Source organism: Bubalus kerabau, chromosome 19 (assembly GCF_029407905.1).
Source record: "Bubalus kerabau isolate K-KA32 ecotype Philippines breed swamp buffalo chromosome 19, PCC_UOA_SB_1v2, whole genome shotgun sequence".
Classification (NCBI taxonomy): domain Eukaryota; kingdom Metazoa; phylum Chordata; class Mammalia; order Artiodactyla; family Bovidae; genus Bubalus; species Bubalus kerabau.
In genome coordinates this window covers 34,582,079-34,604,687 of record NC_073642.1, presented here as the reverse complement: position 1 = coordinate 34,604,687, position 22,609 = coordinate 34,582,079, and the positions used below count along the sequence as shown (strand labels likewise).

Sequence of the window (22,609 nt, the reverse complement as noted above, 5' to 3'; positions counted from 1 at the left end):
ACCACATTTGCTTTATTGTTCTTACCCTCTCTCCCACCTCCCTCTCTCTCTATATATATATGTATGTATGTATATAATATATAATTACTTCCTGAGCCCTGTGATTCTTTGATAGTAAATTGCAGATATGATGCCCCTTTACCCCTAAATATTTGAGAGTTTGTGTTTCCTAAAACAAAGACATTCTTTTACATAACAATAGCACAATTATAGGAGAAGGCAATGGCACCCCACTCTAGTACTCTTGCCTGGAAAATTCCATGGTCGGAGGAGCCTGGTAGGCTGCAGTCCATGGGGTCACACAGAGTTGGACACGACTGAGCGACTTCATTTTCACTTTTCACTTTCATGCATCGGAGAAGGAAATGGCAACCCACTCCAGTGTTCTTGCCTGGAGAATCCCAGGGACGGGGGAGCCTGGTGGGCTGCCGTCTATGGGGTCGCACAGAGTCAGACACGACTGAAGCGACTTAGCAGCAGCAGCAGCTTGTCACAATGAGAGGAAGCCCATGTATAGCAACAAAGACCCAATGCAGCCAAAACCTAAAACTAAATACATAAATAAATCTTTAAAAAAAATACCACCTAACCTACAGATTTTATTCAGATATCATGTTGCTGCTGCTAAGTCACTTCAGTCATGTCCAACTCTGTGGGACCCCATAGACGGCAGCCCACCAGGCTCCCCCATCCCTGGCATTCTCCAGGCAAGAATACTGGAGTGGGTTGCCATTTCCTTCTCCAATGCATGAAAGTGAAAAGGGAAAGTGGCATAAATTGTCTTAATAATGTCCTTTATTTTTTCTTATATTTATTTTCATTTATGTGGCTGTTCCAGGCCTTTGTTGTAGCACTGCGGTTCTGGTTCCCTGACCAGGAATCAAACCCAGGCACCCTGCACTGGGAGCATGACCAGGGAAGTCTCAATAATAAATAACCTTTACAGCCAAGAGAAAAATAGTATTTTTTCTGGTTCAGGATCCAATCCAGGATTTCAAATTGCATTTAATTGACTTATCTCTTTAGTTCCTTCAACCAAGATTAATTCTTCAGTCTTTTCTTTGCCTTTCATTACTTTGTCACTTGAAGAATACAGGCAAGATAGTTTGTGTCAAGTCCTTCAAGATTTATCTGTTTTTTTCCCCGTGATTAAGTTCAGGCCATGCAATTTTGGCAGGAATATCACAAAAATGATGCTGTGTTCTTCTCAGTTCAGTAAATCAGGAGGCACACGATGTCTGTTTGTCCGGTTACTGGTGATGTTAATTGACTTGACCCCTAAATTAAGGCGGTGTCTGTCATGTTTCCCACGTAAAATTAAACTTTGTCCATTTGTAATTAATAAGTATCATGTGGGGAGACATTTTTACACTATTCCTCTTAAAACTAGTTTTAGTATCCATTGATATTAAATGTAATTGTTCCTTCAGTTGAAAAGGCATACATGACCCAATGGTTTAAAAAAATCTAAACAACAACGTGAATGTACTGAATAGTCCTGTGAAAAGTAAGTCTTCTGACTTCAGATCCTCAGATTCCCTCCTCTTGTTACCTTTTTTAAAAAAGAATTTATTTAGTTGCAGCATGTGGGATCTAGTTCCCTGACAAGGGATAGAACCCAAGCCCCCTGCATTGGGAGCAAGGAGTCTTAGCCACTGAACCACCAGGGAGGTTCCCTTATCTCACCTTTTTGTGCATGTATCCTTGTGGCAGAGACATGTCATAAGACACCGAAACCCGTTTTATTTTCTTCTTCTTCAACTTGAAGAATGACAATATTGGCTACCCTGCCTTGTAGCGAGGCAGGGCCCATGAGACTAGTTTTGCTTCAGGGATTACAAACAGAAGTGATATGTGTCCTCCTTAGCCAAAGTGTATAGTGCCAGCTGTCTCCTATGCCGCAGCAGCTGTGGGGCCATGCCCGTAGGTGGAGGAGCCACAAGATGTAAACAGCCTGGATCCCTGAGTTACCGTATGGAGAACAGAACATCTGCGCTAAGGGAGTTATCTCTCAATGGACATGTGTATGCACCAGAAATATAAGCCTTTTCTGTGGTAAGCAAGTAAGATTGCAAGTTTAATATGCTGTTACAACATAATTTAGTCTATCCCAATAAAATTATTCTGAAAAAATAATTATTTTTATTGTTAAAAACATGTAATTACACATAATTTTACTGTATATAAATAGGTGCATTATGAAACATTCTGGATCTTCCTTTTCTTAAAAACATCTTTGAGACTTTTTCTACATCAGAATTTTTAGCTCATTTTTCTTAAGGGTTGGAAAGTGCTCTATTGCAGGAAAGTACTTTAGTATATATTTAGAAGGTAAATTTCTTAAATAGGTACTGCATATATATAGTTTAAAATTAAAACAGTTCAAAAGAGTGTGTGTGAAAAATTCTCCCTCCCACAACTTCCCTGTGCCAACAAATTTCCCTCAAAGATAACCAATATTTTCTGTTCCATGTATATACTTCCAGAGATATGTATAGATGAAACATTTAAATGAACCTCACTTAGTTTTAGATTTGGCTGAGATCCCAAAACAGTAAGGTCATATTCAAAGTTAGATGCAAATTCACCAACACAGGATTTCCAGAAGGAGAATGTAGAAAAACCAGTTTTTTACTTAGTTCACCACCCACCTCCAGCTTACCAAAGCTGTTGGAGAGGTAGAAAAAAAGATAGAGGATTCAAGGGTTTTAGAAAAAGAGATTCTACTTTGTACTGGGTCATTGCCACCATCCCCAACCTCATCCAGAGGTGTGTGTATCCCTTGGTATAAGAATTTGGCTGGGTTAGGGTTAGGGTTATGGTTATGTGCAGCCATATGTATATTCCTTCCAATCTGAGACACAGTGGGTCAGATCTCAGTTACATCTGGGATATGTAAAAAATAAAGGTCTGGCTTAGCCATCCTGTGGTGAAGAGACGAGGCTACAGTTTGGGATATAACAGATTTCCCAACAGTGGGTCAAATAAGCATGTTTTCTCTAGTCCGAGTGTGGTACATACAGGCAAGAACTCTGGAGAAGTACTGTCTTGGATCCTGTTCAAGAAAGCTGCCTAAAGAAGTGAGTGGACTTCAGCAGAAGGAAGGTGGAGGCGTATCACCAGATGCCAAGTCTCAAGAAAGAATTATAAACAAACAACCACAAAGGCAACATACTCATCTATGTGAAACCAAGTGCAGAGAGGGGACCTGCATGTGGGCTAAGCGGCCAAGACTCGGCACTTCCAATGCAAGGGGCCCAGGTTTGATCCCTGGTCAGGGAAATAGATCCCACATGCCACAACTAACATGCAGGTAAATACCTACTTTTTAAAAAAAACATGTGCAGAGATGAGATCCTCAATGGAGCTTTAAAGAACTCAGAAATATATATGTATATCTATGGCTGATTCTGGTTGAGTTTTGACAGAAAACAACAAAATTCTGTAAAGCAATTACCTTCAATAAAAAATAAATAAATTTTTAAAAAAGAATTCATAAATACAGCCTGCAAAAAATAAATAAATAAAGAGTAAACCTAAAACATCTGTGAACCCTAGAGAAGGCAGATGTCACCCATGAGACCACAAGTCAAGTACAAACATTACTGTCTCCCCTGTGACTTCCTCCATATGTTCCAACCTTAACCAGCTTCGTGGGTGTATAAAGTCATTCACTGAAAAGGGCGCCTGGCTGTAGGTGCCAAAGGGGGCTGAAATCCAGCATGCGTTCAGTCTCCAAACCATATGCCCTGGCATGGGGCTGTGCCTACTTGGAAGAAGAGTTGCCTTTTTCTACTTCAAACAGAGGCACAGTGGTCTCACATGGGGTTCCATTCACTCAGAAGGGGGACCTTTTTCTAATCTCTACAAACACACCAGATGAATAAACAGCCACTCATCTTGGAAGGATGAGACAGCAACAAGATGGGGAAAGTGGAAGCATTGAATGAAGAAGGAATGGAACTGATCACACAAAATTTTTTCATAGGAGGTGACCCACATCCTAGAGGCCCATGCTGGGAGAGAGGAAGGAGCCTCAATTTTAAATCAATTTTAGAGTGATGACTGTTAGAGGGAGCTGGGCATTTCTGTTAATTAACTGATGTTGTTTGGGAGACTAGCATTTCAGGAGGACTTTTAACACCTAAGAGTGATTCGAAAAGTTGATGGACTTGACCCAGGTAAAAGGGACAAGGGAAAACCAGCCATACAAAATAAACTAAAGGGCTAGTGGGAGACAAAAATTAAGATGCTTTCTACAAGGACCTACTGTATAGCACAGGGAACTCTGCTCAATGTTATGTGGCAGCCAGGATGGGAGGGCAGTTTGGGGGAGAATGGATATATGTATGGCTGAGTCCCTTCACTGAACACCTGAAACTATCATAGCATTGTTAATCGGCTATACCCCAATACAAAATAAAAAGTTTTTTTAAAAAAGATGTTTTCTGATTTATACTCTGTAGTAGAGACTTCTGGCTCCCTACTAACATATATTCTGCCCTTTGCAATTTGATACAACATCTAGAATAAATTTTGTCCGATGAAATGTAAGATGGTTTGGTGTATTCAAATAGGTGAGCCTTAGGAAGCATTTTTGGGAAAATCCCCTGGAGAAGGAAATGGCAACCCACTCCAGTACTCTTGCCTGGAAAATTCCATGGACTGAGGATCCTGGTACAGTCCATGGGGGCGCAAAGAGTCGGACACAACTGAGCGACTTCACTACTACTAGGAAGCATCACTACGAACAAAGCTAGTGGAGGTGATGGAATTCCAGCTGAGCTATTTCAAATCCCGAAAGATGATGCTGTGAAAGTGCTGCACTCAATATGCCAACAAATTTGGAAAACTCAGCAGTGGCCACAGGACTGGAAAAAGTCAGTTTTCATTCCAATCCCAAAGAAGGGCAATGCCAAAGGATGTTCACACTACTGTTCAATTGCACTCATTTCACATGCTAGCAAGGTTATGCTTAAAATCCTTCAAGCTAGGCCTCAGCAGTATGCGAAATGAGAAATTCCATATGTACAAGCTGGATTTAGAAAAGGTAGAGGAATCAGAGATCAAATTGACAACATTTGTTGGATCCTAGAGAAAGCAAGGAAATGACAAAAAAAAACCAATCTATTTCTGCTTCATTGACTATGTGAAAGCCTTTGTGTGAATCATAGCAAACTGTGGAAAGGGCTTAAAGAGACGGGAATACCATATCACCTTACCTGTCTCCTGAGAAACCTGTATGCAGGTCAAGAGGCAACAGTTAAAACCGGACATGGAACAATTGGGAAAGTTGTATGACAAAGCTGTATATTGTCACCCTACTTATTTAACTTCCATGCAGAGTACATCATGCAAAATGCTGGGCTGGATGAATCACAGCCTGGCATCAAGACTGCCAGGAGAAATACCAACAACCTCAGATATGCAGATGAAACCACTATAATGGTAGAAAGTGAAGAGGAACTAAAGAGCCTCTTGATGAGGGTGAAAGAGGAGACTGAAAAAGCTGACTTAAAACTCAACATTCAAAAAACTAAGATCAAGGCATCTGGTCCCATCACTTCATGGCAAATAGAAGGGGAAAAAGTGGAAGCAGTGACAGATTTTATTTTCCTGGGCTCCAAAATCACCACAGACGGTGACTGCAGCCAAGAAATTAGATATTTCTTCCTCGGAACGAAAGCTATGCAAACCTAGCTGTGCTGTGCTGTGCCACGCTGTGCTTAGTCGCTCAGCCGTGTCCAGCTCTTTGCGACCGCATGGAAATCTAGACAGCATATTAAAAAGCAGAGACATCACTTTGCCAACAAAGGTCCATATAGTCAAAGCTATGGTTTTTCCAGTAGTCATGTATGGATGTGAGAGCATAAAGAAGGACCATAAAGAAGGCTGAGCTCCAAAGAATTAATGCTTTAAAAGTGTGGTGCTGGAGAAGATTCTTGAGAGTCCTTTGGACTGCAAGGAGATCCAACCAGTCTATCCTAAATGAAATCAGTCCTGAATATTCATTGGAAGAACTGATGCTGAAGTTCCAATACTTTGGCTATCTGATGCAAGGAGCTGACTCATTGGGAAAGACCCTGATGCTGGGAAAGATTAAAGGGGAAAGGAGGAGCGGGCGGCAGAGGGTGAGATGGTTAGACAGCATCACAGACTCAAGGGACATGAATCTGAGTCAGAGGAGCCTGGTTCGCTGCAGTCCATGGAGTCACAAAGAGTCAGACACTTAGCAACTGAATAACAACAAGTGAGGTGCCACTTCCAGGACTGGTCTAGTAAATACCTCCCACAATACCCACACACAGGGGAACTCTTTCCTCTTCTGACAGCTGGATGCAGCTGGATCCATGAATGACAAGGAAGATAAGAGCTGCCCCACAAAGCTGAACACCTGTTCAAGACTACTAGGTGAGCAGGAAATAAACTTCTATTTTGTTAAGTCACTATAGTTTAGATTTGCGGTATTAAAGGAATCACAATTCTTTAAAACTAGAAAGGAAAAAAAAAAAAAAAAACAAGTGGAAATTATTTCTTGCCAGGCAAGGGAGAACTGCAAGGAGACAGATAATGTCTGTGAACATAGTAAAAGATGGGGTTTATATAGATTTGGGGGAAAATGAGGGGTTTAGATTAAATATAAATGATTGGCAATGACTGGCTCAAACTGAAGTGGGGTTAGTCATTGATCAGGTGGATTTCAAGAGCAGACCTATTGTAACAAGTTTGGTGTCCATGGGTGATTCAGCCCAAGATTGATAATGAAAAGTCTTACCTCTTCCTGTTTGAATTCCTGAGGGCATGAGGAGTTTCTTCAGGCAAGAATGGAATTTTTTTTCTTTTTTAAAAACAATTTATTGGAGTATAGTTGATTTACAATGTTGTGTTGGTTTCAGGTGTACAAAAGTGAATCAGTTATACATACACACATAGTCACTCTTTAGAGTCTTTTCCCAAATAAGCCATTGCAGAGTATTGAGTACTGTTTCTTGTGCTATACATAGCTCCTTAATAGCTATCGAGTTTATACATAAGAGTGTATATATGTCAGTCCCAACCTCCCAGTTTATCCCTCCTCCCACCCTTTCCTCCTGGTAACCATAAGTTTGTTTTCTATAACTCTATTTCTGTTTTGTAGATAAGCTCATTTGTACCCATTTTTTAGATTCCACTTGTAAGTGTATCAACATATTCGTCTTTCTCTGTCTGACTTACTCAGTATGATGACCTTGAGGTCCATCCATGTTGCTGCAAATTGCATTACTTCATTCTTTTTTATGGCTGAGTTATATTCCATTGTATATATGTACCACACTTCTTTATCCATTCCTCTGTTGGTGGACATTTAGGTTGCTTCCATGTCCTGGCTATTGACAATTGTGCCGCTATAAATATTGGGGTGCATGTATCTTTTTGAATTATGATTTTCTTCAGATATAGGAGTGGGCTTACTGGATTATATGGTAGCTCTGTTTTTAGTTTTTAAATAAACCCTCATACTGTTCTCCATAGTGGATGTGCCAATTTACATTCCCACCAAGTGTAGGAGGATTCCCTATTCTTCACACTCTCTCCTGCATTTATTGTTTGTAGACTGATTGATGATGGCCATTCTGATCTGTGTGAGGTGATACCTCACTGTAGTTTTGATTTGCATTTCTCTAATAATTAGTGATGTTGAGTATCTTTTCATGTGTTTTTTAGCCTTGTATGTCTTCTTTGGAGAAATATCTGTTTAGATCTTGAACCCATTTTTTGATTGAGTTGTTTGGGGGTTTTGATATTGAGCTGCATGAACTGTTTGTATATTTTGAAGATTAATCCCTTGTTGGTTGCTTCATTTGCAAGTCTTTTCTCCAATTGTGAAAGTTGTCTTTTGTTTTATGGTTTCCTTTGCTGTGCAAAAGCTTTTAAGTTATTTTTCACCTGTGACCCCATTTATTTATTTTTATTTTCATCATACTAGGAGGTGGGTTGAAAAAGTTCTTGCTGTGATTTATGTCATAGAGTGTTCTGCCCATGTTTCCCTCTAAGAGTTTTATAGTATCCAGCCTTATATTTAGGTCTTTAATCCATTTTGAGTTTATTTCTGTGTATGGTGTTAGAGAGTATTCTAATTTCATTTGTTTACATGTAGCTGTCCAGTTTTCCCAACACTGCTTATTGAAAAGACTCTTATCTCCATCGAACATTCTTACCTCCTTTGTCATAGGTTAGGTGGCCACAAGTGTGTGGGTTTATGTCTGGACTTCGTATCCTGTTTCGTTGATCTATATTTCTGTTTCTGTGCTGGTACCATGCTGGTTTTGTAGTATAAAGAGTGGAATTTTCCATTCTCATCTCCCTTTTCGTAGGGAGATTTGTAGTATAAAGAGTGGAATTTTTATGTAGCTTTGTTGTATAAAGAGTGGAATTTTCCATTCTCCTCTCCCTTTTGGTCCTCACTGACAGATCATCGAAGAGGCTACTATTGTCTAGAACAAGAATGGACAATTAAAAAAAAAATAAAACGAACTTATTTACAAAAAGAGACTCACATACATAGAAAACAGAAGTATAGTTACCAAAGGGGAAAGGGTAGGGGGAGGGATAAATTGGGAGGTTGGGATTAACATATATACACCACTATGTATAAAATAGATAATTGGGACCTGCCTGATGGTCCAGTGGTTAAGAATCCATTCGCCAATGTAGGGGACATGGGTTTGATCCCTGGTCTGGAAAGATCCCATGTGTCTCGGGGCAACCAAGCCTGTGAGCCACAACTACTGAGTCTATGCACTGCAACTGCTGAAGCCTGTGCGCCCTAGAGCCCATGCTCTACAAGAGAGGCCGCTGCAGTGAGAAGCCCACGCACTGCAGCGAGAGAGTAGGCCCTGATCACAACTAGAGACTGTTCACAGCAACAAAGCCCCAACACAGCCAAAAATAAATAAATACAATTTAAAATAAAATAAATAATATATGATAATATATAAATAAATATAAAATAAATAAAATAAAACCAACAAGGACCTACTGTATAGCACAGGGAACTTAATATTTTGAAATAATCTATAAGAGAAAAGAATCTGAAAAAGAATATATATATATATATATAAAAAACTGAATTGCTGTGCTGTACACCTGAAACTAACCCAACATTGTATATCAATTATACTTCAATTTTTAAAAAAAGATATGAAAAAGAATGCTAAAACATATATGCACAGATATATCAGGATGTATCTTATCAAAAATTAGAAAAAAAAAAAGGGTAATTTTTTATTTTCTTGCAAAGGGCCAGAAGGTAAATATTGTAGGCTTTGTGACCCATACTATCTCTGTTGCAGATACTCAGCTCTGCTGTTGTGGTACAGAAGCATGATGAATATATAAACAAGTAAGTGTTCAATAAAACTTTATTTAAAGAAATAGATGGTTGGCCATGTTTGCTCCACAGGCTACAGTTTGCTGAGCCCTGGTCTAGAATTCTAGATCTAATTCATCTAGATTGGATGGATTCTCAGATTCATTCTTAGACATGGTTATGGCTTTCCCTGCCAGCTGAAACGGTGGTTGTGGTGGTCATCACGTGCTTTGATTCAGGCTCATCTGTTGCACCAACTCACGAGGCAGCCACTACACAGTGGAGTTGAATTCCAACACCAACTAGAGAGTAAACGAACACAACATCAATAAACATACAACTAGCAGAATAAAGAGGGACTGGAAAGTTCACCAAAGTCATGATCCAGATTTTCACAGATGAAACCCTCAGGAAAGATCCTCTTCTTGACCTAAATTATGGGAATAACACAAGGAGTATTGACCAGGTTGTTACTTTTTGAAAATTTTTGAAGTTTCTCTTACTTTTTTGCTAATGTTGAAAACCTGTCTGAGAGGTCTTTGGGATTACAAGCTGCTTAGAAGCAAATAGAGCTGAAATTTCTGGGGGAACTATATTGCCCCAAACCCCCACAAGCCTGGCCTGAATAAATAAGTAAAACCATAAAACAGCGCTTGGATCTCCAGCCATCCGGAAGCAGGTTGTCAAAGCTGTACAGTCTTCAAGGAAGGCATGCTTCCACTTCACACAGAGCCAGGGAGAAAAGTGGCTGAGCAAGGACTTGCCAGAGGGCAGAAGCAGGGCATACAGAGAACAATAAGAGAATAACAATGACAAGGGCAAAACGGGACCTAATCCGAGAACTTCCTTCGCTGCCAGGATAGAGCATCTTTTCATAACGCCCTTTACCTTTTTGTTTTAATTGATGTGTAACTGACCAACATTCTGTTAATAGTTTCGGGTGCACAGCATGGTGATTTTTCTGTTACGAGATGATCACCACAGGTCTAGTCACCATCTGTCACCATACAAAGATACTACATAATTATTGACTATAATCCCTATGTGGTTCATTTTATCCCTGTGGCTCGTTTATTTTGTAACTGAAAGACTGCACTTCTTAAAAACAAACCACCGTACCTCTTAATCTCCCCATGCATTTCACTTACCCACCCTCCCTCACCACCTCCCCCGCCCCCACAACCACCTGTTTGCTCTCCGAGTCTGTTTCTGTTTTGTTGTTTGTTCATTTGTTATGTTTTTTAGATTCCACATGTGAGATAATAACCACATTTGTTTTTCTCTGACTTTTCATTTAGCACTATACCCTCTAAGCCCGTTTATGCTATTACAAATGGAAAGATTTCATTATTTTTAGGCTGATATTACATTGCATATGTCAGGGTATATATATATGTGTTATATGTATGTTATATATATGTTTTATATAGAGCTTCTTCATCCACTCATCTATTAATGGACACTTAGGTTGCTTTTGTAAATTGACTATTGTAAATAAGGTGGCAAAAACATAGGAATGCATATGTATTTTTTAAGGTTCTTAAAATAACATTTTTTAAAGGTAACATGTGCATTATAGGAAACCAAAAAACACAAGCAGAAAACAAAGTCACTTATAATCACAGTTTACCATTTGATGTGTCCTTCTGGTCCACTAAAGAGTGGACCTTTCCCAACAAAACGTTTCCCTTATCTATTACTGAGCCAGATGGACCACTAGTGAGGAAACACCAAGAGTCAAACATTCCATTTCTCCCTTAAAATACTCATGAGGTGTTCAGATAGTAGGTCATTAGAAGGTGTAGAAAAGACCCAGAAGGAGAGAAAGATCACCTATATTAGGACCATACAAAGATAACTATTGTTAAGACTTTGGTATATAGTCTTCCAGTTTATTTTTAAATTATACTTATTTATTCATTTATTTATTTCTGGCTGTGCTGGGTCTTCATTGCTGTGCCCAGGCTTTCTCTTCTTTCAGTGAGAGGGGGCTACTCTCTAGTTGTGGTGCATGGGCTTCTCGTGGTGGCAGCTTCTCGTTGCAGAGCACAGGCTTTAGGGCACACTTCAGCAGTTGCACACGCGGGCTCAGTAGTTATGGCACAGGGACTTTGTTGCTCCACCACATGTGTGATCTTCCCAGACCAGCGATCGAACCCATGTCCCCTGTGCTGGAAGGCAGATTCCTAACCACTGGACCACCAGTGAAATCCCAGTCTTCCAGTTTCTTTAATGTACATACACACATATAGGGGTGTGTGTCTGTGTATGCATATCTGTGTATACACACATATTTTTAAAATCTTATAAAAATGGATTCATTATATATATATATATTGTTTTATAAAAATTTTAACTTAAAATGTATCCTACATAGACTTTCAGCAGGTTAAGTAGCACTTCATATGCAAGGCTTCTTACAGACTCAGTCTGATTCTTCTCCAATGTCTTCTCTTGGAGTTGTACCAATTTTATTGCCAGTTTTCATTTGAATCCATTGGGAAATGGGACAATGCTGCTTTTGTTCCTTGGCCAGGAATCACTTGATCCTGAAAGTCTTGTGAGAAGACATTGCAAGCAGCAAATTCCTGTAATTTCTACTCTTAAATGATGTAGGAAGTATTATTGTTGATTCCACTGCCTCAGGCTTTCAACAGATAAAACTCAACCAAATGATGTGAAAAATAGACCGTGTACTACTTGTGAAAAGGTGCAGCAGGTACTGCTCTGGAGCCATTTCTCTGGCCAGGAGATGGTCAGGATCCGTCGAGGCGTGAGCTGGGAGTTTCTTGTAGTGCAGCCCAGTCTCCGGAAATTGAAGGTCACTGGGGATATCCCCTCCAGAGAGGAGAGAGTCCCTGGCAGTGCAACCCCAGACCTTATCTTTTTGAATTAATTTTTTTTTCTTCAGAAAAATATTCAGAAGTAGAACTGCTAGATCATATGGTAGGTCTCTTTTTAGTTTTTTGAGGATCCTCCATACTGTTTTCCATAGTGGTTGCTCTAATTTACATTCTCACCGACAGTGCAGAAGCGTTCTCTTTTCTTCCACATCCTTGTTAGCGTTTGTTATTTGTTGTCTTTTTGATAATACCTATTCTGACAGGTATGAGGTGATACCTCATTGTGGGTTTCTTTTTTTTAACTTTTAAACTCATTGTGGTTTTGATTTGCATTTCCCCAATGATTAGCGATGTTGACCATCTTTTCATGTGCCCTTGGCCATCTGTACATCTTTCAGAAAAATGTCTATTCAGATCCTCTGCCCAAGAATATCTTCATAATGTATATGTCCAAATTCCATGATAGCTTTGGACATGACTGCTTTGTTTCCCATTCTCCCTTTTCCTAACAGGGACTTTTATTGCTGTTTTTCTGTCTTATCATTGGGTACTGGGTGGAGCAGTAATGAAGTATTGATAGCAACAACTTGACTTTTAGCTCATAGATTGCTAGACCATGAGGAAATTCATCCAAGCTAATTAGAAAAGACTGCAATCATTATTTTGATATGAAATTCAATAATTGAATGAGACTTTTGTCTTCACCCTTGGGGAGAAGGTGAATATATTTGGTGACCAGAGAGGTTGACTGCGACAGAGGCCTTGTCTGTCTAGCAAAACCTATTAATCTCTGGAACTATGAGACTAGTTTCCCATATTCCCATTCAATTTGAGTATGGCCACACGACAACATTTTCTCCAGTGTGAGTGGAAGCAGTGTGTACCACTTTCTGACCCAGGTGGCGGCAAACCAGACGACCAGAGCCAAGGCCTATGAAGGACAGTAATGTAGGAGCGCTTCCTCCCTGACCTAAATATCTGTCCAGAACTATTAGGTAAGCAAGAAATACATTACTTTGCTGAGTCGTGTTTTGGATCTATTTGTTGCAGTTGTTTAGCCTGCATTAACTGATACACACCCCATGAGTCATGCTTGTTCAACATAATGATTATATATGCACATCCTGTTTAAACATAATTATTAATGGTAACATACAAGCATCCTGTAATGAGCCTTGCTTTTTTCATTTAATGTTTTGGAAAGTGATCCACATTAGTACATTACAAACTTCATTTTTATCTTCTTTCCATTTTGCTTTTTGATAGCTTAGTACCATGTTAGTTAACCAGTTCCCTACACATGAACCATTTAGGCTGTTTGAACTATGTTGTAGTTCTTGCGGTTTGTACTCGGCAAATGTAAGGCAGAGGTCAGCTTCAGGTCCACCAGTATCTGGCTTTACTCTCTGAATTAGGACTTTACTTAGCTTCTTTTAGCCAAATTACAAAGCTAATATTTGACCATATTGATTCTCTGTGGCCTACTATTGTAAAACTCAAATGGTTACAAATTCAAACATTTACATTGATGGGAGGAATACAACATGGAGGTCAGCAGCATGAATTATAGTCAGAGACCCTGCGCTCAAAGCCCAGTTCTGCTACATGTAACATGTATTTGACCTCCGGCAAGTTGTTTAACTCCTATATGCGTTAGTTTTCTCAAACAGTAAAATGCAGGTTGGGGCCTCCCTGGTGGCTTAGAGGTAAAGAATCTGCCTGCCAGTGCAGGAGACACAGGAGCCACGGGTTGGATCTCTGGGTGCGGATGATCCCCTGGAGAAGGAAATGGCAATCCACTCCAGTATTCTTATCTGGAAAATCCCATGGACAGAGAGCCTGGGCAGTCTACAGCTCATGAGGTCGCGAAAAATCAGACACAACTGAGTGACTGGGCACAAGATGAAGGTTACTGTGAGGATTAAATGATAAGTAAAGTGCTTAGCACATGATAACCATCAGTTAATAAGCAGTGCAGAGTTTTCCATAATATATAATTTTGTCTAATTACCAAAGAAAGCAAAAATTAAACTTGAGTCTAAGGTCAGCACATGTATCATAACTATCTTTATTATTAAGATGGGAAATTATTTTTCAAAAGATTAAATCACTTTTTCTTTTCCAAGATGATTTTATTTTACCTACTTTTCTGTGACTTCCTAGTTTCTAAATTCTACCACTGATGACTTCCTATGTCAGTAGAAATGTACTGACTTCATTCTTTTTAAAGACTACAATTTTGTGGGGTAATGATTCAGTTTTATTAAGGAGAGAGCCCTCAAATCTTGTGACTATTCATTTGAATTTTGTATTAAACTATTAGGGTTAGATTGTATTGGGTTCAGGCTGATCCTATGTATTTTTTGTTTGTTTGTTTGTTTGTTTTTTCAGGCTGATCCTATATTACAGGTTCTGGAAATTTAGTCATTGTAGATGCCAAAATTAATGTTAAAGCAAACAACACAGAGGGTTCATCGAGTTGGGGAGTGAGAGGGAGGGAGTTGCAGAAAATGTACACAAATGTAAATGCCATTCTCCAAGTACTTGAATTCCAGAAGTGAAACTGGAGGGTTCAACTGTCCATATTAGGAAATGACTCGTTGCTTGATGACCACAGTGTTAAGTCAAGTATTTTGCCCTATTTTTTTGTGAGGGTGGCGGGGAGCGTGAAAGGGGATTGGTCGGGAGAACACTACTAGTAAATCAGTTAGCTTTACAACCACTCTTTTCTCTTCTAACATAATCTTAGTACAGTTATAAGCATTATGAAATCAAACTTTCACTTTAATTGGAGAGACTGAAAACCAAGCTCAGTTTTTCAACATGAAGTTTCTAAAACAGATTCCCAAATGGGGTTATCTCATTCCCTGAAATTGCATCCGAGTTAAGAACCCGTGTTAGGATTGGCTTGAATCCATCAAAGCATTCAACACGTGCTCTTGCCATAAAGTAGCAAATGAAGGCTCGGAGAACAGACAATCTTTTCAACTTCTCTAGCTCTGAATATATTCCACATTAATAAAACATCAGGAACTCCTAATGCCTATTAAACTATACTTGGTTTCCTTTAGCTCAGATTCTGGATTAACTAGCCTTAAGCTCACAACAGGAAGGAACATAGCTGTGCTGTGTGGGAACAATAAAGACATGATGAGCCCAATGCCTAAACACACAGAAGTAAGTGCTCCCCACCCTATATTTGGGAAACTTCTTCCCCACTGAAGTTTCTCCAATATACTTTGCATCTTCTGAGCTCATGTTTCTAAAAATCCTTGCCTGGTCTCTTCCATAACATCTCTATAGTTGTCTCGATTTTTTTTTTTTTAAAACACAGAAAGGGCAAGAGTCCTGGATAATGAAAAGTGAAAGTGAAAGTTGCTCATGTTCTTCTATACAGTCTGTGGAATTCTCCAGGCCAGAGCACTGTAGCCTTTCCCTTCTCCAGGGGATCTTCCCAACCCAGGGATCAAACCCAGGTATCCCACATTGCAGGCAGATCTTTACCAGTTGAGCCACAAGGGAATCTTCCTGACCCAGGAATCAAACTGGGGTCTCCTGCATCGCAGGAGATTCTTTACCAACTGAGCTATCAGGGAAGCCCAATCTTGACAACAGAAAATGTATATTACTATTTTTAAGAACTCAACATTCAAGCTGGTGCTTGGGAATAAAGATTTTTGATGGGTTAAAGCCCCTGACCATATGTAGGTGTCTGTGGACACATTTATAGGAACTGGTTGGCGCCACTATTCTCCCAGCCAACCAAGCTCACTGCCAGGCTGACTTCAGCTTGGGCACCCTCTCCTCTTAGTCTTGTCAGCACTTGATAGTATCTGGTTTATAACAGCTCTGTTGGATGGGAGGCCAGGTAGCTCCCAAAGAGCCCCGACCAGAGACGCAGACCTGAGACCAGAGGTCTTGTTCTAGGACAGATGGCTTGAACTGCCTCCTATTCCTGTTTGCTTTGGAAGCCTATGGGACTACTGAGTACTGGAAATCTGGGTGGAGCCTTGCAAAAATAGCTTTCAATTCTGTGTCAAAAAGAGTGAAATGAACCAATGTTTGCAAAGATGAATCACTTACCTTAGGGGTCTGACCTCTTCCAGGTCAGGGAAAGAACAATATAGTCTAGTTCATCAAAATGCTGGAAAATCCCAGAGTCAAAGGATTGGAAAGGACCTCTGTGGTGAGAGCAGGTTAACAGGGAATGGGCTTGCTGCAGGGGAAGGCTGGCTGCTCACCACCAGCCGGCCTTATTATTTCGGGCCTCAATAACTAGGTGCTGGCAGTTTCCCAGGGTTGACTGGCTTGTGGAGGCTACCAAACATAACTCAGACATCAGGCACCAAATACTATCTGATGTGAAAGATGAACAACAGGCACTTCCCTGGCAATCCAATAGTTAAAGACTTCATGCTTCCACTTGCAGGGGGCACGGCTTCAATCCCTGGTCAGGGAACTGAGACTGCACATGCTGTAAGGTCAAAAAATAAATTAAAAAAAAATTTTTTAAGAAGATAAACAAAAAATGAACAATAACAAAAATACAAACAGTTTTGTGAAAGAAAGGACCCAGGAGTCAACCTGATGGGCATATGTTCCCCTGTAGGAAAACACATTGGAAGTCAAATCAGGATACAGATAGCATTACTGGTACATCCACCACCACAAAAGCAAGGTCTCCTCAGGAATGTGTGAACAGGATACACCTCCTTTCAGGCTTGTCACATTCTTTCTTTATACACAGTTATCAGTTCAGTTCAGTCGCTCAGTCGTGTCCGACTCTTTCAGACCCCATGAATTGCAGTACGTCAGGCCTCCCTGTCCATCACCAACTCCCGGAGTTCACTGAGACTCACGTCCACTGAGTCAGTGATGCCATCCAGCCATCTCATCCTCTGTCGTCCCCTTCTCCTCCTGCCCCCAATCCCTCCCAGCATCAGAGTCTTTTCCAATGAGTCAGCTCTTCGCATGAGGTGGCCAAAGTACTGGACTTTCAGCTTCAGCATCATTCCCTCCAAAGAAATCCCAGGCTCCTGAGGCTATACCTTGATCTCAGAGCAAGAAGAGCCTTAATCATCTGTCACATTTTAATTTTCTATTACAGTAAAAGGACGGTCCCCTCCTGCCTTACCTGAAAAGCCTTTTGTGGGGCCAATGCAGGTGGAAAATGTAATCACTGTTATTTCAATGAGAAAACATTTTTTATGTTCCCAAGTCCCCAGATTGACACCTATTCATGTGAAAACACCAAATCTCTTTAAGATGGACACAAATTACATCAGTAATTCACACTGGTTATCATAAATTCATAAAAGCATTTTCTCTTCATTAATTGTAATTAATTACATTATTTTTCTATACTGTGGCCATTTACCATATTTCTCAGCTTGTTTCTTAACTTTTATGCCTGGTACTATTAAGAATAAATTAATAACAAAACATACATACAAATAGTACCTAATATTTATATAATTCAACCTTTATTTTTTTTTATTTTTTTTTTATATCCACAGTATTAAATACTCTTTATTTAAAAAATGATATAATCTCATTCATTGAACAATTCTGTTCACTTATTTAGACCTCAGCTTTAGTAGATTTGAGACATACACAATCACAAAGACAGAAATAAATAAGCAGCTGTGAAGATATGGCATGCTTGATGACCTAAACTTTTTACAGAGGTAAATCATGGAAACTTCAGTTATTCCACAATAAACTTTTAATATGTTTGTAGTAATAAATACTCTACAGTCTCTCTGTGTCACTCACTTTCTGCTGCTGCTGCTGCTGCTAAGTTGCTTCAGTCGTGTCCGACTCTGTGCGACCCCATAGACGTCAGCTCACCAGGCTCGCCTGTCCCTGGGATTCTCCAGGCAAGAACACTGGAGTGGGTTGCCATTTCTTTCTCCAATGCATGAAAGTGAAAAGTGAAAGTGAAGTCGCTTAGTTGTGTCTGACTCTTAGCGACCCCATAGACTGCAGCCTACCAGGCTCCTCCATCCGTGGGATTTTCCAGGCAAGAGTACTGGAGTGGGGTGCCATTGCCTTCTCCCAACCTTTATTTTTTTAAAAATAATAAACTCAATGAAAACCATGCAAATGACATCACCTATATTGAACAGCTGAAATAAAAGACATGATGTAAGATTACATCCCTGCTGTATTTAAGCAAAATGTGATGGGAGAACTTTAGGTAACATAGGCCACCTATGTGAAGATGATGTACGGAGACTTTCTTCTTCAGCTCTAAGAATTCCACCAACCAAATCTAGCCGGACAGATGCAAAGAAATGCCCTGGGTTTCAATTACCTTTTATTGCAAAACAAACTGCCCCAAAACTTACTGGTTTAACTTTAAAACAATAAACCTAATTTTTCACTGGTTTATGGGTTTGTCAACGGACTTCTGTTCTTGGCTAGCATAGCTTGGCCTAGATGGTCTACAATGGCCTGGTTCACACATCTGATGGTTGGCAGGCTAGTTTGTCTAAGGGGCCACACTCACATGTCTGGCAGTTGCTTAGATGTCAGTTGGGGTGACGACTACATGTCTTTCATCATTTATCAGGTTAGCTAGAGTTTTTCACAAGGTGGTGAAAGAGTTCTCAGCAGCAACAGAGAGCAAGCCATAATTGTAAGCACCTTTTAAGATTTTTATGGACTTCCCTGGTGGTCCAGTGATTAAGAATCTGCCTGCCAATGCAGGAGACACAGGTGGGTCAGTGGGGTTCGATCCCTAGTCTGGAAGGATTTCACATGCCAAGGAGTGACTAAGCCTGTGTGCCACAAGTACCGAGCCCACGTTCTAGAGCCTGTGCTCCGAAACAAGGGAAGCCACCGCAATGAGAAGCCCATGTACCACTATGAAGAGTAGCCCTCACTTGCTGCAACTGGAGAAAGTCCACACATAGCAACAAAGACCCAGTGCAACCAAAAGTAAATACAGTTAAAAAAAATTTTTTTAAATACTTCTAGTATCAGACTTGCAAATATCCCATAGAAACAAAGCAAATCAAATGACCAAGCTGAGATTCAGAAAATGGAGAAACAGACTCCACCTCTCAATAGGAGAAGCTGAAAAATACTATGGTTATTCTGTTCAATCTACTACATCGTGGATGCCAAAGGAGATTAAATGATATTTCTGTTAATCAGAATGGGTGATTATCTCCAGAGTTTAAACACATGACTATGGGGGGTGAGGGGTGGGGTGTGGGGCAGAGAGTGTGTGTGTTGTTTCAACTACTACTGAGTTTATCTAGGAAGGCTGCCTCCTCTTGGGTCCTCTACTCTACCTGAAGCAGAGTTAAAACCAAAGAGGTAGGCAGACGCTAGGGTTCTGCCCGCCACATGAAGGAATTTAGGTCTCAATCCCAAGAGTAATGGGAAGCCGTAGAGCATTTTAAAGAGAGAGAGATAAAGATCGCTTGGGCTGCAATGAGGACAGTAATTCTAGAAGCTTTGCCAGGAAGGGGAATCTTGAGATAAGGCCTTAGTCACAGAATATAGGGTCAAGGGAAAGGGTGTTTGTTTTTTTTGTTTTTGTTTTTTCAAAGCAAAAGATGGTTGAAACTACAGCTTGTTTGAATGCAGATAGAAGGATCCAACATTGCAAAAGGTTAAAGGGAGAACCCTGAGAATTAGGAAGGGAAACTTGAGCTTGCAAGGCAAGTTTGGTTTAAAAACTTATCATACAATATGGGGCTTCCCAGGTGGCACAGTGGTAAAGAATCCACCTGCCCATGCAGGAGACACAGGAGATGCAGGTTCAATCCCTGGGTCAGGATCATCCCCTGGCATAGGAAATGGCCACCCACTCCAGTATTCTTGCCTGGAAAATTCCATGGACAGAGCAGCCTGGTGGGCCACAGGGCTGCAAAGAGTTGGACATGACTGAGAGTGCATAGCACGCATATTCTGAGCACAGTAAAAAAATAAAACATGATCATACAATAAAACTGACTGTATTTTTGTTATACAGTTCTATGGATTTTAACACATGTTTAGACTCACGTAATTACCACCACAATCAGAATACAGAAGGGTTCCATCACGCCCAAATCCTTCTTTTTGCTATCTCTTTATAGTCACTCTTCCATTCCTAAATCCGGGAGCCACTGACTTATTCTCTGACACTATGTTTTTAATATTTTCAAGATTTTCATTCTGAGACTAGCTTCTTTCACTCAGCATAATGCCTTTATTGTTATGTGGTTGTAACACCAAGTTGTTGGGTATGTCAATACTTAATTCCTTTTATTAAAAAAAAAAAATCCTTCATTCCTTTTCATTGCTGAGTAGTATTCCATCGGGGTCAGCTTCGGACAAAATTTCTTGGTTAGTAATGATACCACTATTCTACCAGTTACTTGGGACAAAAACCTTGACATCATCCTTTACTCTCTTCCCTAACCTAGACATAATCCATTAGTAAGTCCTGTGGCTTCATTTTCAAAATGCACCTGAAATTTGACCCGTTCTTACCACCCCCACTGCTGCCATCATCTTCTGCCAGAACTGGCACTTCCACTCTTACTTCTCTACCCTCATTGTCTATTCTCCACGTAATAGCTAGAATGAAACTTTAAGAGGCTTAAATGTGATCAAACAACTCTTCAGTGGTTTTAGTGTTAACAATCCAAAGTTGTCACCATGGCCTACAAAGTCCCACATGATTGGACCCCAGGCTACCTCTCTGATCTCATCTCCTACCACTCTCCCCACACTGACTCTGTATCAGCTAGAGCAATCTCTTTGCTATTTCTATAGCATGTCAAGCACCCTCCTGCCTCAGAGCATTTAAATTTGCTTCTCCTGTCTAGAACTTGCTTTCCCAAGATATCCACATGGCACAGCCCCATCAGATCAATTCCATTTTCTGCTTAAGTGTCCCTTATCAATGAATCTTTCTCTAACATCTAAAATAGTAGCCACCTGAGACCACTGTTTAACCCTTACCTTGCTTTGTTTTTCTTAGAATATATACATACACACACATATATTTGTTTTTCTGTCTCCTCACACTAGAAACATCCTTGAAAATTTTTGTTCATTGATCAACAAGCACTTAGATGATGTCTCATCTGGCATATAGTTGTTCAATAAATATTTTTGATTGAGTAACTTATAGGAGGCAAGGACAGGATGGAAACACATGTAGATTTCTAGATTTGAGGGCATTCTATATTTTCTATTACTTAGACAGTAGGATAATCAGGGAAGCAGTACAGGAAGCATAGGATTAGAGATTTGCAGACAGTGGAGAGCAAGTTAACTAGAAAAATATGATGAAATTTCCATACACTGTTCAGAGCTCATTTAAGGTTGAAATGATTGTATTTAGGGATGCCAATCTGCTCAGCAGGACAACTTACTGTGACAAGATACAGGCATACAGAAGCATGTTAATCCATCAACGGTGGAGGACTTGTTTGGGGAAAAGAGGAGTGTTGGGGCAGGCTTAAGAGTAAGAGGGGGACTGTAACGATGTAACATTGAATTTAAGACGGATAGGGAGGGAACTGAAAAGTGGGACTTAAGTAGAAGCTTTCATCAGATTGGAGGTTCTGATAAAGCGAAAAAGACAGTTATGGTGACGTTCTTGAGCAGTCAAGCTCAAGGTTATCAGGCTGTGGTTGGATAGAGGTATGTTCGAATTACTGATTCCCAACAGGACAGTTTCTGGTGACAAGATCCAGGTTTTTTGACTGGGATTGGGAGGCTGAGAAAAGGGATGAAGCCTGCAAGTTAAATGAATTGTCAGTGATACTGAATTTATCAAGATGGTAGATGGTTAGAGAAAGTAAGAAAAGGAGCTGGATCCACATATTAACAGATCATCTTCACAGAGGTGGTTAAATGGGTGCCAAAGTCTTACGAGTAAGCGTCACAGAAGCAAGGGTTTTTACAAGAGGTGACAGTATTTGGCACATTGCCCCCACTTCTGGAACCTGGGAAGTGAGAATACTAACCCATGTGAGAGAGTTCCAGGGGATGCTGAATCCTCAGATGACACAGAAAAGCTAATCTGGAAGCGGGAATTTCAGAGGAAAACGGTTTGTAGGCAGGAGGCTGTGGAAGGGGCCGCAACAGCAGAAAGCCCTGACACTTCTTGTCCTTTATTTACCTTCCTGCCAACCTACCGCTGGCCCGCGTTACACCAGCCCTCACGCTAGAAAACTCGCAAAAAAGGAGCAAGCGGACCGGCTTTTTTCAACTCCCCGCGGAAGTACTCTCACCGGAACTCCTCCGTGTTTGCGCTTTCCCATTGGCGGAAGCTTCTGCCAGCTTCCAGTAGCTTCCGCCCACGACTCGGTTGGGCGGAGCTTTCCCTGGAAGTCACTTCCGCTAAACCCCACCCCTCGTCCCTTTTTGGCCACTTCCGGCACCAGGCCCCGCCCGTTCCTTGTGG

The 22,609-nt window shown here is 40.5% G+C and overlaps 1 long non-coding RNA gene and 1 pseudogene across 1 annotated transcript; both read right to left on the bottom strand.

Annotated features, from left to right (window-relative positions):
* Positions 1-9,381: 9,381 nt before the first annotated feature.
* On the bottom strand, positions 9,382-22,481 carry LOC129633719 (uncharacterized). The gene is made up of 3 exons (XR_008705244.1): positions 22,170-22,481; positions 16,276-16,666; positions 9,382-9,651 (listed from the first exon to the last, which is right to left on the bottom strand). It is a non-coding gene; the product is annotated as an uncharacterized LOC129633719 (long non-coding RNA).
* LOC129633717 (60S ribosomal protein L39-like) lies at positions 11,767-11,921 on the bottom strand (annotated as a pseudogene).
* Positions 22,482-22,609: the final 128 nt, after the last annotated feature.